The sequence below is a fragment of the Amblyomma mixtum genome, chromosome 1, assembly GCF_055824585.1.
Source record: "Amblyomma mixtum isolate Tamu chromosome 1, ASM5582458v1, whole genome shotgun sequence".
NCBI classification, from domain to species: domain Eukaryota; kingdom Metazoa; phylum Arthropoda; class Arachnida; order Ixodida; family Ixodidae; genus Amblyomma; species Amblyomma mixtum.
Genome location: NC_143012.1, coordinates 83509201 through 83526637, shown reverse-complemented (window position 1 = coordinate 83526637; position 17437 = coordinate 83509201). Strand labels below are relative to the sequence as shown.

Genomic DNA, 17437 nt, shown 5'->3' with positions numbered 1-17437 from the left:
GGAAAGGCAGTGTGTGCGATGCCCTTGATGATAAGCCGCTCCTCGCGAGCTGTCTACTAGATTTTTCGTGTTTCAAGATAGATGCGCGGCCAGAATGTCGTTTAGCCTGTGAATAACGGCCGAAATGGAACTGTGTGTTAGTTAGCGCCGTGTGAGCTCAATTTACTTTGCACCTCCGAAAACGTACTTACATACAGTCTCGTTCAGTGGTGGATTACATTTATTTTCTTATCTTTGTGTTATCGCCTGTCTGGGCCATGGAGTGCTGTTCTTTTTGAGGTGTGCATTGCTTGCTACGTATGGACGCTCGCTCGGTGCGCGTCGTGGACGCCGACGTTTCAGCAAAGGTGTCTTGTAACGGTATAGACTGGAGCGCGAGACGTTTGTCAAAGTTGTATTCAAGCGGCGCTGGAGGAATGCTTGTAGTGTGATGGGTGAATAAAATTCGTTGCCGGCGCGAATGGCCGGCGTGCTCAAACACCGCGAAGAACCCACGAGCTCCATCCCATCTCCCCTTCGTTGCACACGTATGGATTCGTCCGTGCCTGTCATCAGAGCCGTTGGCCGCCGCCGCTGGCTTGCGGGCACTTCATTTTGAAAGCTGGGTAAAGGTCGGCTCGACAAGAGGTGGCTTACATTTCGTTCCGAGTGGTTCGTTCATGAATTCCGCTCACGCGTGCACAGATTTCTAGAATACCATTTGCGCGAGAGGGAAAGTATGTGTTTCTGATTTCAGACAGCTACGTTACGAAAGCGCCGATGTGACTCGCCGCTTATTTACGCCTAAAATTAAATTAAGCTCTCGTGTTATTATAGCTGCGCCTGTTGAAGGCGTTAATTGTTTAATTGAAATACTTCCTACTTTGAGCACGTTCAATGCTTTCGCTGATTTTTCTAACAGCGTTGGGTTAGGCTGCCTCCATGCAAGAAACACACCTCTTTACTGCGCTGTTGGAGCTGCACTTGAAGGAAAAACTAAGTGAATTTCAGGCGGTATTTTGTCGTGACAGTAATTTGCTGTTTCAACCTCGCCACTGCTTTTGAAACGGCGCAGCTGCAGCCTCTGTGTGCTGTATTAGTTTTCTGAATAATGAGCGCGGCATGGAAGCGCTGCAACCCGCTTGTTTCTAAGAGCGCGCGCAAATGTACGAGTAGGCTGTTCCGTCTTTGTGCTTCAAGTTATAGGCGCAAATCTGTGGTGAACTGGTTGCTTCTGCCTGCTGGTTTTGTATAGCTTGTGCCCGTTTGAGTATCGGCTTACGTACACTCGGCCAAATCTTTAACTGGCTTAGGTGTGTTGCATCGCTAAATGCACCTTGTAAAAAGGTGCCTTTTGGCTACACTGCTGGCATATTCATGTTGTAATTTGACGCGTGAGATGGCATTTCATAGTTTCTGTTTGTTAATATAATGTTTGAGTGGAGTAGTTGCATGTTTAGATCAAAGTTATCAGAAATATTCATCCTCTGCCGCTACGAAGAGCCGAAACAAGCGGAATACGCAGCAATGGTTCTGGTAGCGCTTTTGCACTAATCTGGGTAAACGATTTGTCCGCCATGAAAGGAGTGGTACTTTACCCAGAGGATGAGGCCATATGGACCAAATCCATTGCTGCGTATGCCGCTTGTTTCAGCTGTTCGTAGTGGCAGACGAATGGTACTGATAACTTTGATCTAAACACGCAAGTACTGCACTCAAACATTATATGAACAAAAAGGAACCACGAAATGAGATTTCACTCGTTAAATTACAGCATGAATACGCCAGCAGTGTAGCCGAAAGGCACCTTTTTTACAAGGTGCATTTAGCGATGCAACACCCGAGCCAGTTAAAAATTTGGCCGGGTGTACCAGGCTTAATTCACGCAGGGTATTCTGAAGCGCTTCTTCTATAGCGGTTATAAGAATAAATGCTGCAATATTCTCCTTTTTGGATCCCTCTGTAAGGTGCACTGAATCTGTATTTTATGGAGGTGACATTCTTAACAGCTCCTTGCGAGTCAATGCAGATATGTGGCACAATTGTTCGAAGTCTTCTGTTACAAATATTGTAAAAGGATTGCCATAAAGAGATCAGTATTGGCTGTAACAGTATTGCCATACAGAAATCAATATCAGTACTGGATTCAGAGTAGAGTGTCCAGGGATTAGGGGTCTTTGTTGCAATGTTTTATGACGACACTTATAATCTGTCGTGTATTTACTGAAATGATTGAGCCGGCGTGATAGCTCAGTGGCTATCATGTTCGTATGGCGACCTGAAAGATGCAGGTTCGATTCCGGCCTAGGCGGTCGCATTTTAATAGAGGCAAAATGCTAAAGGCCTGTGTACTATGCACAGGTGACCGAAATTATTTCCCAGCTTTTAACTTCAGCGTCTCGTAGCCTTTGTCGCCTTGGGTCTTTGAACCCCCATAAAACCAAACCAAAAGATCAAGATTGCCTTTCTAGAATGGCATAGCCAGGATATGCCTTGCATTGTAAAGCACATGTGTCGAGATGGAATGGGAATTTTTTTTTTTCAGTTCCTCTTATATTATTTTTTTCCTTTTTGCTGTACAGGTGAACATGCCCGGATGATTTACTGCAGACAACAGGCCACAAGAATGCTTCTGAGGACACTAGCCGGACTGTTACTTTCAACTTTTATGTTACTGTGGTGCATTCTTATGGTGCATGTATTGCATATTCCCAGCCTGGATAGCTTGGAAATAAACTAAATTTGTAAGTATATTGATTGTTTCATGTGTGAACTCGGTCTGGTGACCTTTTTCAAGGATTGTGGACAGTCTATAGATAATGGTCTACCAATAGTTTAGTAGACAGAGGTCTATAGACTGTCTATAGACAAATGTCTATAGCACTGCCAGGCCACACACCTATGGAATGTCTATAGACAGTCTATAGACATATGTCTACTGGACCAGTAGACTTTTGTCTGTAGACTGTCTATAGACAGTAATCTACAGGATGTCTATGGCCATAAGTCTATAGGTCGTCTATTGTCCGTCTATAGACAAGTGTCTATAGACGGTCTATAGACAGCTCTATAGGAAATCTATAACCATAAGTCTATAGATCGTCTATAGACTGTCTATAGACATGTGTCTATAGACTTCCTATAGACCTATAGACTTTCAGTAGACATTTGTCTATAGACTGTCTATAGACAAGTCTACTAAAAGTGTATGGCCATAAATCTATAGACTGTCTATAGACCAGTCTAAAGGATTTGTCTATAGACTTCATAGACTAAAGTCTATAGACAGTCTATGGACTGTCTATAGAAATTTTTATAAGGGTAGAGAGGTGGACTTGGTCAAAGTCATTTACATCCACGGACGTGGAGGTAGAAGGGGTGGTGGGCTGAATAGCAGCAGTGGCAGAGGAGGAAGGACAGGTAGACGAGTTGAGGTTACTTAAAGCCGATGAAGCAGCCTGCGCGGAAATGACCTGGGACAAGGCGTCACTGAACGTACTGATCATGCGGTCAAGTACGCCAGCAACAGCCTTCTCCACCGCAGCAACAACGGACTTAGTTAAGGCTGCCTCCACATCAGCAGTGGACGTGCGGGCAATACTTGCGTATGAGCACTGCCGTCTGTCAAGGCGGGCGTATGCATCAGCGCGCGGGCACCTGTCACGCTGAATAATGTCCAAGACGTTCTGCTCATCGGCACGCTTGGGGCAGGTGGGGTCGTCAGCTGTGTGATCAGAGTGGCAAAGACAGCAGCTAAGCGACTCAGAAGTGCAAATATCGTGTGCATGATCACCGCCACAAACGCGACAGCGCGTTGCGCACTTGCAAGATTTGGCACTGTGACCGAACCGCCAGCAATTCTTACACTGTAAAGGACGGGGCTGCAGTGGGTCTACACGGTACACAATAGGCCAAACTTTGATCTCGGACGGACAAGAGTACCCTGCGAATGTTGCAATAACCGACTCCGTTGGTGTTCGAGAGCCTCCAGCCTCTCTGCTGCAGCGGTAAACTGAAAGGATGCCAACACCGGCGTCATGAAAGTCTGCAAGAATTTCCCCTGGTGTAGCGGAAGGATCCACACCGCGTATAATTCCTTTTACGCAGGCTAGCTGCTCATGAATGAATACCTTCACCGGTAGTGAGGCGAAAAAGGTGCACTGCAGCAAATCAGCAACGCAATCCAAGTGAGCCGATTTGCATAGAATTCCTCTCTTGCCAAATGGTCGCACCTCCGGAATCTCAAGATAGTGGCTGGTGGCTGCCTTCAGCTGCTCCTGGATCAATCGAGAGTTTTTTATTTTAATTACTCCATCTCCTACAGGGACCAGCGCCACAGGGATTAGCTTTACACCGTTTTGGCTAAAAGATGGTAACGGCAGATTTTCAGCCGGTAAACTGGCGAACCAGGTTACCGGACCTGAGCCCGGGGAAGACATAGCCATGGCGGAAAACCTACAAATCCTTCGAACCTACATCCAAAGGGGGAAAGACCTGGCCAAATCCCCCACTCGCGGAACGGCCTCACCAAAATTTGAAGACGGCCAGAAGACGCAGAGGCAGTCCGTGGTAGAAGCAGCTCCAACGGGCAGGAGAGGGAACAGCAGGAACAGGCAGTTCTTGACAGCAGGTTTTGACAGCGCGTAGTACAGCTAGCCTGAAGCGATTTCATTAGATCAGCGATCCTTTTCTTATTTATTTAGGCATCCACGTCATCTACCATTATATACCGGTTTTTTTTTTGCACTGAGGCAATAAACATCGCATTAAAAAAAAACTGCGTATAGAAAAAGGCAACAGGTTTTCGGACACTTGGCTATTCATAAATTAGGACCTAGTTGGTCTGTGTTATTGATTTTGGCAGACTAGTGTTGGACCTACTACTGATATTGAGCTTACAGGTGTTGGGCCTACTGGCATTGGCCCTACAGGTGTTGGGCCTACTGGCATTGGCCTTACCGGTGTTGGCCTACTAGTGTTGTCCTGCTGTTGTACATGTTGCCTTTAGTTTCTTGAGCATGGAGGTGCGGCCGCTTGGAGACATTTATGCAATGTGCAATGCTATGAGCTAAGACAATTCTCACTTTTTAAACCAAAGTTTTAAACCAGAGGCTTAGAGAAAATGTGCACCTCTAGAAAACGTTCACAGACGATATTACAGGAAGAGCTTTATTCAGGTCCGACACTACTTGCTCTGCAGATCCCTTGGCTTCAGCGCAAGGTGCTTGCGCACCGTGCTTGCGCGGGAACAGCCGCTGACCCCGATGCTCGTTTGCATCCGGCCCATTTTGAATCTTTGCATTTTTTTTAATGTTTCGGCTCATTAATACTTTGCTTTCAGTGAAAGTATCCTCAGTGTTATTAATATTGCGCAGTAATCAACAGAAAAACGCAAGCTTCAATTTGTCTTCGGTGTCCGTTTAAACTCAGCCAAGTACTAACGTGCAATTGTTTACTGTTAAAATTGGCAGCGATTATGCACTAAGGTTTGAAACCATTTAGTCATCTTAGAAACGACACCACACATTTTTAAAATTAAATTCACATCGCACTCACTCCTGAAAGCATATGAAATGTCTACTGCAATTATACAGGTCTATTTACTGACAGGATTTATTTGCTGTTGCAGAAGATAGCTATGTAGTGTTTCGATCAGCTGCGTTACTGTCGACAGGCCCTTCTTAAATCCGTGTTTTTTTTTTCAGCAATACAGATCATTGTTTTCTAGATATTCTACTAAATATTTTACAATCACATGTTCTAGAATTTTGCACGCCATACAAGTGTTTGAAATTTAATGGCAGTTATCCTCTAAGAGCTTATTACGTAGTTACCAGCAGACGAATGCTGAAGCCACTGACCCTCCGCACCGGGTAGCAAGCAACATTCTTCCAAGTTTTGCTGCGCGTTGTATCAAAGCCGGGACTGCTCAATTTAAGAGAGGTAAAATGAAACGTAAGGAAAACAAGAGCTAGAAAATACAGCCCATTGAGATGCAGTACGGAAGCAACAGATAGCGGGTTGCGCTGCCGCGGAGTACTGACCTAAATAGAGCGGAGAAACAGGTATCTCGACGCTGAAATGGGTGGCACTCTAAGGGGTCCCTTTCCATTCCCTGTGGGATGGCCGTGATCGCATAGTGGTTAGTACCTTGCGTTGTGGCCGCAATAACCCAGGTTCGAATCCTGGTCACGGCACTGTTTTGTTCAGTTTTCTTCCTTCGTTTATATTTAAGGACAGCGAAACTACAGCGTCGCTAATTTTTTGCAAACACGCTTCTCATGTATAGATCGCAATTTTAGTGGTCGTTTTGGTATTTTGTTCTTCCGTCACTGTGCTTCCTTTTTTTTCTCCCATGATCGTAACGGATTATGATGCCACCTGGTGTCCGTTTCTTTCCTCAAAAACGACCGAACGATTTCGCGGGGCCGCCAGGGCGCGTTCGGAAGATGTGTGATTGACGTCATTTAAAATTTGACACAGCCAGGCACACTTCTGACCGCTTACAAGGTTATGAAAAAAAAAACCAGGTTTATAGGCCGAGACTGCAGACAACCTTTTTCAGATTTGTTAAATGCGCGTTGCTTCCAAGGAATTAGCATCTTAGCCAGACATCTCAAGCTGATAAAAGTATGCCTGAACGTCTCCAAAAAGCCTGTAAGAAAGGCTTATACCAAAAACCTTCCCAAGGAATGCACAAAGCGCGTAGCACATGTTATGTACAAAATTCCATTACCTGTCGAAGCCTGAATATGCGGCAAACAGGAAGATGCTTCAATGAACGGCCTTGAGAGCATTCTTTCTTTCTTTTTGTTTCATTTTTCTACAAAGAAAATGGGACAGGAGCTAAAAAAGGATTCAGGAAGATCTGCAGCCGTGCGGTGTATATTATTGATGTTTATATGTTTTATAACTTGTATTGAAATATTTGTGTGCCTTAATGCATCTCCATAACAATGAACTGCAAAGCATGATCAATGAGCTAGACAGGCAGAGCTGAAGGGTGAGGCTAAAATTAACATGCAGAAAACCAAAGTAATATTCAACAGTCTAGCAAGGGAACAGCAATTCGTAAATGGTGGCGACGTGCTGGAAGTAGTAAGAGAACATGTCTACTGAGGGCACGTAGTGACCGCTGATCCAGATTATGACGGGGAAATAACTAGAATAAGAATGGGGTGGAGCGCATATGGCAGGTTCTCTAAGATCATGATTGGCAGTTCACCAATATGGAAAGAAAAATGATAGGTGTAACGATAAGAGAACGTAAGCGGGCGGGGTGGGTGAGGGAACAAACGCGGGTTAATGACATCTTAGTGGAAATCAAGAGGAAGAAGTGGGCTTGGGCAGGGCATTTAATGCGAAGGCAAGATAACCGCTGGTCCTTAAGGGCAACGGAGTGGATTCCAAGAGAAGGAAAGCGTAGCAGGGGGCAGCAGAAAGTTAGGTAGGCGGTTAAGAAGTTTGAGTGGATACGGTGGCCGCAACTGATGAATGCATTGTATGTTTGAAAAATAACTTCTCTGTCAATAAAGGATATGGTTTACCATGGTAGGTTTCCAATAATGTTAACAGGTTTTCTACGATTCCAACAGTACTTAGTAGTGCTATAGTGTTCTAGAACACTGTAGTAGTGCATCACAATAGGGAACAGTTTGTTAACTTAAAGGAGAAAAGGTGTGATACCATTTTTTGTTTTAACCATGTGGTAATAAGTTCACTGGCCCTGCTTACACATGCCAAAGCTTTGCCTAACTCTGCAGCTGATTTATTTGAACCTGTGTTCCATGACATATCGTTTTGAAACCATGCGCCCCAAAATTTTTGAGCTGTGACTTCTTGCGATTGTCTGATGCAGAAAGGAATATCAATGTTAGCACGAAGTGGTTTATTTAAGGATTTAAATATACAATATTTTGTTTTACTGATATGTAGCTGCAACTCATTCATCGGCAACCAATCAGAAATGCTGTTTACGTAACAATCAACTGATTTTTTGTAGAGACGCAGTGATGCATTAGAGAAAAACAGGCTTGTATGTTGTAGGAAGATATTTATCTACATAATAAATAACAATGGTGTCAGTACTGATGCTTGCGGAACGCCATTTAAAGCTATATTGGCGAGGACTGTTAATTGAAAGGTGATCTTGACAGATGACGTTTTATTGAAAGACGAACGGAGATATTCTGTTGATCACTTGGGATACACTTTCTCTGGTGTGCTTGTAGGCTAAACCTTGAAAATGCAATATATCTATGCAGAGGCCCTGACACCGCACACAGAAAAGTCATTGGTGTAATATTAATTGATTTAACAAAATAATTGAAATGGCTTCGTGGTCTTCTAATTTGCTCTCATCAAAAGAACTTGCCTTTATGATGAACACCGAGAGCAGATGTCGCCGCAGCCAATCACGACTCGTGATAAACTGCTCCCGCTCGTTCCCACAATTGATGCAAGCCATCTTTACACCAATTTCCTCGCTGCCTTCTGATCCGTGAGGGAAGGGGAAGGGGGGGGGGGGGGTGAGGCGGATGATTTTCTCTCTGTGGGAAGTGTTTCTCCGGAAACTGTTGTCGTGTGTTTGGCCATGCGGTTATCGCGAATTTCATGGTCACCATCATTTTGAGTCATATGCTTGCCGTTTTATGGTTTCGAGGTTTGCCGTCCCGTCTTCGTGGACGTAAAATCACACGTGCAATTTACCTCCTGGGCTATGCCATGGCATTGGGCTGCTGATTTGCCTCGCCTCTCTCGGGGTATGGAATGTGCGCTGACGGGGATTTTAAGTCAGTGATTTTCGCATCTAGTCCTGATCGAAGTCTGTGATCGCTCCGAGCGGCAGCCGCATGAAGTCTCAAATTTAAGGCACGTTCGTCAGAAACGAGCATTGGGATTGGGTATCGAAGTCGGGTGGGGAAGAACACTTGTCCCGAGAAGTTGAGTGTGTTGTCTTGTTGTAGCATAGCCATGCCGTGCTCACCGTAACGCGAGGCCAGGGAAGCAGCAGCATAGTCAGTAGAAGAAAAAAAAAATGTTTATTCACAGGTGTAGCGCGTATTTATAGCTAGTCGAGTGGCAGGAATATAGAAAAAAGCACGTGCTAGCAGTGATAGTCCGAAGCCCTGAAGGATCGCCAGACAAGGCGATAGAAGGTGCGCGAACTTCGAAAACACACGTGAAGTTCCAACACTTGTCTAGAAAATTATTTTTATATTCACTGCACGATCACCTTATTTTTTCGAAATGTATCATACGCACATATCCGATGGAAGTCGTGAAATTGGTGAATAACGAGAAGGAGTGGCCAGAAATTCGCAAAGCCCATATGGCTACTGCAACAAAGCAAGTTCGCGTTTGCGGAACTGCCCACAATTCGTTCAAGTCTTTATGTGGCACCGCAATCGTACAACTGGTAACCAGATCAGATTACAACATAACACTAAAAGCATATATCTTTGCACGATGTATTTTTAGTCGGACTTAACGCAGATGGTTTATGGTGCACACAAACGTGCCTCAGAATGACTGCACATCGCACTGCCACATGTCGGGCAAAAGTCCCCAATGCATCAATACTGGCAGGACTAAGGACTGTTACTATACCTTAAAGCGGAAGGGGACAAAAATCCGTGTCTCGAATCCCCTTCTGGGCGCGGCATTTTGCATTTAAAGGCCGCCGCGAACTCCGGCAGCACCCTAACGGGCGCGTTGCACCGGCGACTTGCGTCTCCGTAGAGTTCGTCCACGTAGTCAGCGCCCGAACAAAGCGCATAGCAGGAGGCAACAAAGAAGAGCCTGTCATCGGCGAGACTCGGCGTTTCCGGGAGTTCCCCTTTCGAGCGCCGAATAACGGCAAGTCTATGGGCACTCAGGGCAGCTAAGAGTGCCTTGATGTCTAACTGATCAGGAGATAACTCTGGCAGCGATGATGTAGATGCGCTTGCGTTGTGGTAGCCAACACTGTGACTAATTTCTAGCTGCTGGTTGTAAAGTTGGTTGTGGAACAGACCCCTCAGCACTTCGTCAGCGATGTGGCGTCCGGCTCCGCCGTAGTTGACGGCCGGAGGCAGGTCCGGATGGTAGAGGGGGAATACGAAGTAGTCTTCGGCAATATATAGACCTTTTTCAGGTGCGCGCGGCCATCTTTCGACAGCAGCGCCGTCTTGCGTCTGGCCGATTTCTCCGCCATGTTGGCTTGGGCGGCCGCCGCTGCAATACAAGTGGCGTGTACTCGCCGCGCTGTTCAGCCTTATCCGAGTGTTGATTTTTGCATGATTTTGACCTGCAAAGTGTTGCACTGTATGCACTGAGCAACTGTGAACAAAATGGCCCGTGCTTCGGCTAGCGGCGACGCGAATGTTTCCCTGCAAGTTGTGCCGAAAATCGACATTGGAGGTGCGCTTGTACGCAAGTGTGCCCAATTCATTTAACGGCTTTCCGGTATCTATAATGGAGACATTTATTAATGCGAGCACGAAACTTGCTGAGCGCTTCCATGTTGTAGTTATAATTGTAAAAGAAAAACTGCTCCATTCCGAGCTAACAGCATTGTTGCTGTCAAGCGCTCAAGCGGTCTGCTCTGCGTTGCGCCGGTGACACGAATAGATTGAAACTGCGTTCGACCGCGTCTTTCACTGCATGTTCCCTCTGCACTGTCCTAAAGAACGGTACTTTCTGTAGTGCTACACGGAGGAGCACCGCTGGAGCGCATAAGCGCACAGAATTCGGATGCGGCTTTTGGCTTTGCATAAATTCCTTGATTACTTCGTACTAACGGTAAAATAACTGGTGAAGCGTGCAAATGTAGGGTGTTTCACTCTTAGCGTGAACATGCGAGTGTGTGGCAGCGCTCTTCGGAGCGCCAGTGCATCCGTCGGCGCCGCGCTTCGAAGCAGTGCCGCAGAAACAGAGGAAACTGGATGTGGAGCTTCGCGTCGTCTGACATTTCGCTAAACTCGGAAAAAGATGTAGTAGAGAGGCACCTGGCCTTCGAACGCGATGTAATTTATACACTCGAAACTGGTGCACCTGCTGTGACAGTCCTGAGGGGCGTATCTCCTTCGTCCGTCTCGGGTGCGGCCGCTGATTAATGCCGAAAGAGCGAGAAAGCGCGTTCGTTTGGTCGGGTGGGCATCGCGTGCCTGCTGATTGCACGATAGGCACATTTTTTTAAACAATCGGCACTTTGCATTATGGCGTCGGTTGAAAATAGTATTTGGTCGAAGCATGAGGTGTCACGATGCAAGGTGGACACGTCAAAGCTGCGGCCTTCAGTTTTTTAAGTACTGCTGGTTTATCGGATATTTACTGCAAGCAAACAACTGTGGCATTTGTGCAATGCATCACGGTTTTCAAATAGCTGTCAACTGTCAAATAGCTATTTTTACAGTGCCGTTGTCGTTAGTAATCAGTCGCCAGTGCCGGCAGTTATAACAGATGTTTCACGTAACCCGCCGTGCTGCTGCATCATTTACCCAAATTATTATGTTTTGATTTTGCAAGGGTCACAGACGACACATATCTTAGCAACATCAGCAGCAGGTGCTCGCGTGTAAGGTATGTGTAGCTGAAACAGCCCGCAACCGCACTGCCGCCGTGGCTCTCTGTGTTCTTCTCACTGCTCCGCTTCAAGCCGCCTTCGCTTCCTGTAGTTGTTTGAACAGCAGACGACTGCTCAGTGGTTTCCCGTAGACCTCGTTGCAGCTTTCATCGCACATACACCCAAATCGGGCTACTACAGCTAAGCAACCGCATACAGTAAACACGAAGAACCGCAGAGAACGCACGGGACGCACGGACACCGCCTTCCCGAACCAGCCAGAGAGGAGGAAATCAACATGGCGGTGTTCGGCGCGCTGGGAGCGAGGCTAAAACTGAAAAAGGTCTATAGTGGTGCTTGGAAGCTCCATGGCCGGCTCAGATGGCGTCCCGGCTTGACGACATTTGCAAGACCTTCCCTCTCGAGTCGCCAGGCCGCGTTCATCAGGTTCAGCCAGTAGGTGAAAAAACGCGACCTGGCAGTAGGTCTACCGAGCACGTCGGCCAAATAGTTCTCTGTTCCATACGGTGGTGTCCCGCTTGACCCGAAACTCGAGCGTGGTTTGGGAGCGACGTGCAACTACGTCTGCGAGGACATCGCGCATGTTCTGAACAAGCGCTTCCGATCCACGATGCCTAGAAAAGAGGCTCAGCCAGGCAACGCCTAAAGCGGTTTCCACCTGCATAAGACAGCGGTGCTTGTGCGCTGATGATGGCAGGCCCATCAGATCCAACGTAGCATCCGCTATTTCCCGGTCAGCCATCCAGCCCAGCTCGGTCGCCAGTCGGAGGCCTAGGCTGATGGTCAGCGCCTCCCGCGTCTCCTACTTGAACCCCAGCAAGTAAACGATGGACCGGAGCAGGCTTGGGACCTCCACTTGTACGATGTCGTCCGCCGTGAAACGCCGCGCCCAGATGAAGAGCTCATTGAGTAGCAGCAGCAGGCGTCCGGCGGCGATTCCGGGAGTCGCGGTGTTTGTCATATTTCGAATTGGAACCCGCAGAACTCTCGGTTCACTCTCTGTGAGGGCCGGCCCCAGTGCTTCTAGCGTGAGCAGGTCCATCGTCTGGATTCTGGTCTGTAGCTCACCAACCCGCGATTCGGGAGATTTGAAGAGGCGCAGCATCTTCAGGACGTACTGCGGGTACCGCAACGACCGCGTCTCCGCTGCCCCCTGAAGGGCGAACGTCCTCATGGAAGCGACCCAAGCAAGGAAGGAGGCACTGTGACTGATCTTCATAACTGGCTCTCCTCTCCGGCTGGCGGCAAGCTCGAAGGTCACCTGGAACCACAGGTGCACGTTCCAATTTCCGGAGAGGTCGAGCAGAACCTCGAGCAGGTCCCAGCTGGAAGTCTTTGGCCATGGCAGGTGGCGTTCGGCCATGAACCTCTTCAGGTCCTCCAGGCTGCTCTCGGAGAGATCTATGCAAGACCTTGCCAAAGCGGCCACCCTTTCCTGGACGCTCCACTCCGACGACGCTGCAGCGACCGATCTGCCGTTGTTACTTGGAGCCCACTCGATGGTGTTGAGTGCACGGATGCGCATTGCGTCTTCTGCAGCGTCGACGACGGACAACATGCGGTGGTGGTGCTTCCACCCGTCGCAGACATACCGGTAGAAAACCTTGCAGGGATCCTGGGACACGTTCCTGGAAGACTCAATGGCAGCTGTGTACTCTCGGCAAGCAGTCTTGTGGCAACCGGAGATGAGTGACAGGTTCGCGGGATTTGTGGTCGATCGCCTATGGCGAAAGCGCAGCGAAGCTTGTTTCCCGACACGCATTAACAGGATCACGCTCATGTAGAGCATTAAAGCGATGGTGCAGAAGATGGCTGTGACGAGTACGACAACCTTCGACCTCTGGTTCATGCGCCAGTTCGTCTGGTGAATTACCACGTCGACCAAGTTGCGTTCCTGCCATGGCAAACAAAAATGCAGAGGCATCATTTATACGGTCGCGTTAATTTGGCGAAGGGCTGTAGTTAAGACATCTGCCGCCATGGCCGCATGGAGTTGGCGTGTAAATTTGTGACAGTAACAAGTACGCTTGCCACAGGGGGAAAAAGATTGGAGACGCGGGCATTACGCAATTTTTGACGCCCGGGCATAGCTACGGTCCTCTATAAGGAAATTTTAATGTATGCTGAAAGGAAGGTGATCTTGTTACGATAATTAGGTTTGACAACTATTTGTGGGGATGGTGGTTGATGATGATGAATTATGATTAATCTGCTTGCACTCTAGACAAAGCAGGTTAGAAGCGGAGAAGCGTCACCAAAGAAGATGCAAAATGCTCATAAAAACCCTAATATTTATTAAAAAAACTTCTGCGAGCTACCATTAATGGTCTGTGGTGTGCAGTGTATTGAAAAAATAAAAGGTTTACATAGAAAAACGTCTCTTGCTTTGAATACAAATTGTTTGAGAGAGTTCCCATGTCGGCATAAGGCATAGGAAGAGAGCCTTAAGTTGTGCGTGGGGAAAAGGCAAACTTTGTGAAGATCTGTTCCGTTGTTTGAAGAATGCGTTGAAACGTAGTGAAGTGGAAGAGGAAGAAAGGGGTATGTGGTTCACACTGCAGCAAGCCGGCAAGGTTGGCGCAATCTCAGGTTACACCGAAAACACGAATCATCCCACATAGGAGTAAACATGGAGTAAGCTCTGCCCCAAAACACTCCTCTTTAGGGGCAGGGTATGCTGCTCAAGCCCTGTGGTAGGTTTCCATCACAAAAAATACGGAATACTCACGGTTGGTAACTGAAACAAATTCCCTCTTCAATACAAGCAAAGTTCTTCCAGTTAAGAAAGTTTTCAACCGTGGTTTCAACCTCCTCTATTTGTTAACCTCAAGACCTCTGGTGCCCCATTCAAAGCCTTCTCCGATTGCTAACTGCATAAAATTACTGTGCTTCGCAGTGGGAATAAGCGTCCAGTGCCGAGAGTAAGCATTCCGTATATTTTGTGATCGATACCTACTCCGCGACTTGGGCAGCAAACCCTGCCCCTAACAAGGAGTGCTCTAGGGAATAGTTTACTCATTTTATTCCCATATGGGCGTAGTCGTGTTTAAAGGGTTATCCTAGAGGAAGCATATGTATACTACTATCTTTAGAAGAGTCGTGTTTCTGATCTGGAATAGTTTAGTGATTCTATTCCAACTAGTGTCCGTTTTGCCACGCTCTCTGATTATAGGTCCATCATCGGTCTGAAGTCCAAGGTCGCCCGCAGATAAACAGACCCCTGCTTTCTAGTAAAAGATTCCAAATTCCTCCAATATATGTCTCCCAAAACCTATGTAAAAATCAACCAGGTGGTAGCCCAGCTGTTATGAGCACATCGGCACTAATGGGACACAGTGGACCCAAGCCACTACCATTGCGCTCACACTATTGTGCTCCCAACCCAGTGAAAACTGTCAGAGTCCGTGCAGCAACGAACCAAAGGGAGGCACTTGGAATTCGGACGCGATGATGATAGTTGCAAGCCGGAGGCCAACAAAACATTCCTTTTTCAATTGTCGTGCTCTGGCGACGCCAGGAGTGTGTAAGATATTAATGCGAAACCACTCATCCAGCCGTCCTACTCCGAGGAAAAAAATTGTCAGTAATCTTGCTCTTCAGCCTAGCTGCCGGTGCAACAGCGACGCCTATGCTTAGCCTAACTTGGTATGACGTCATGCCTGACCATCATGATGCACAGTTGACTATAAATTTGGCGCGGCCGGCCCCCATGGTGACCGCGTCCAAACAATGGTGACGTCAAAATTTTGCCCGGTCCGACCCGAAATTTGTCCTCGGCCGATTCGCACTAAAATCGATTTCTAACTATAACTGACTGTACCCGACACGATGGTGACCTCCAAATTTAGCCCGGGCATCTCGAGTGCAAATCAAGCATAAGTCTCGTGTGAAAAAAAATGAAGTTCACAAAACAATTCAAAGATGATCAAGGAGATCCAAAAACCACTGTTTCGCACTATAATTGATTGAACCAAGTTAAAACCCTGAGAGGTTTTTGCTAATAGGTGACGCGCACATATGCCAGTGATATCAAAGCCTTTCTCGCGACTGGATGACTGATTAGTCATCCTTCATCGTGTCCTACTGCATATAAGCCTTTCCAACATGGACGTAGCTGTATACATCGCTGGACTCCTGTCTGCACCTTACCTTCATCATCATCAGCCTGACCGCGCCCACTGCAGGAAAAAGGCCTCTCCCATATCTCTGCAATCAACCTTGTCCTTTTCTAGCTGCGGCCATCGTAACCGCCGCGAACTTAATCTCATCCGCCCACCTAACTTTCTGCCGAGCCCAGCTACGCTTTCCTTCTCTTGGAATCCACTCGTTACCCCGGAATATCTTGCCTTCGCATTACCTGCCCTGCCCAAGCCCACCGAGCATTTGTCAAGGTTTACAAACGGGCATCGTTTCCTAGTGCTCACCTGGTCCATCGATCGCGATCCTGGCTGCATTGGCGTCGGCCAGGTGTCCACTGCGCCGTGTGCTGCGGCGCCGTCACCTTGGGCCGCCAACTCAGCCGCTGGCCACAGAGCCCTCTGCATCTGGCGGACGTCGAGCAGCTCGATCTGTCGGAGTTGCTGCAAACTCGGCGGCCTCGACGGCGAGTCACTGCCGCCCGACGCATACTGGTGGCCCATTTCGGAGGTGGTGCTGGCTGTGCTGTTGCCACTGCTACTGTTGCTCGACCGCCAGGTGTTGGGCTCGACGTCGACCACGATGGCCTTCTCGAAAGCCACGGTGTCGTCACCGCTGCTGCCGAGCATCGCTCTTCTGCGTGCTGGATCCACGGGTGATTACGGACGCGTGAAAATGACCAGAAAGAACTTTCCAGAGTTCCAGTAGATGAGTGTGCTCTTTCGCAACGGCGACTGCACCACGCGCCACGTTCGAAGCGCCGCACGCTACACACTTCTTCTCCCTCAGTAAACATGGCACATAGCCACGCGGAGGGATCGGCCAAGGTACGGTGATGAATGCCAAGGAAGTATTTGTGCAGGAAAAAAGGCGTCAGATGGCGAAGTAGAGTAGTGGAATGGCTGAAACGGTCTTCCTCTTCTGCCTCCACGGCACGGACGGTACGGCGGCGAATCGGTTAATGGTTCATATGTTTAACAATATATCATTTGCTGGGAAAAAAACAGCGCTGAGACGAGGGACAGAGAAAGAAGACGACAGTACCGGCGTTGTCTTCTTCTTTTTTTGTCGCTCGTCTCAGCGCCGTTTTTTTCCCAGCAGTATGTACCAAGTAGCTCAACTCTCCGTTTTACTGAATATACCATTTCTCTCCTGAGTCTCCTCTTGTTATGAGAATAAAAATTTTATTAATAATCTTGAGAGGAATGAAAACATCAATATGCAAAAGAAGGTCACATAATCGACTTCCTCAATGCTTTTCCTTCCAATTCGGGTGAGGTGTCCACCAAGAGCGAAAATATCCAGCTATCCAGCTAGCTAATATGCTATCCAGCAAGCGCCGGCGCTGCGAGAAGTCCAAATCACACTGATGGTTTTCACTCCGGTGCAGGACTTGGTCATGCCCGAACTCGATAGATAAGTTGCGTCAACGTCGGGAATTCCGCCGGCGAAAAAGTCAGACGCTTCACTGAGACCAAGGAAGGTATGACTACCTCCATCGCCCCGGCCCCGGCTGATGCTGGAGTGTCTCTCTTGGACGACGAGTTTAGCTCTGCATAATCTGCCGATACCCATGGCTATATATATTTCTCACGCACGCAATCAATCAATCAATCAATCAATCAATCAATCAATCAATCAATCAATCAATCAATCAATCAATCAATCAATCAATCAATCAATCAATCAATCAATCAATCAATCAATCAATCAATCAAAATCAATCAATCAATCAATCAATCTTTATTTCAACAT

The 17437-nt window shown here is 47.6% G+C and overlaps 1 pseudogene; it reads right to left on the bottom strand.

Moving 5' to 3' along the window:
• Positions 1-9569: 9569 nt before the first annotated feature.
• On the bottom strand, positions 9570-16311 carry LOC149367005 (endothelin-converting enzyme-like 1; annotated as a pseudogene).
• Between the last annotated feature and the right edge of the window lie 1126 nt (positions 16312-17437).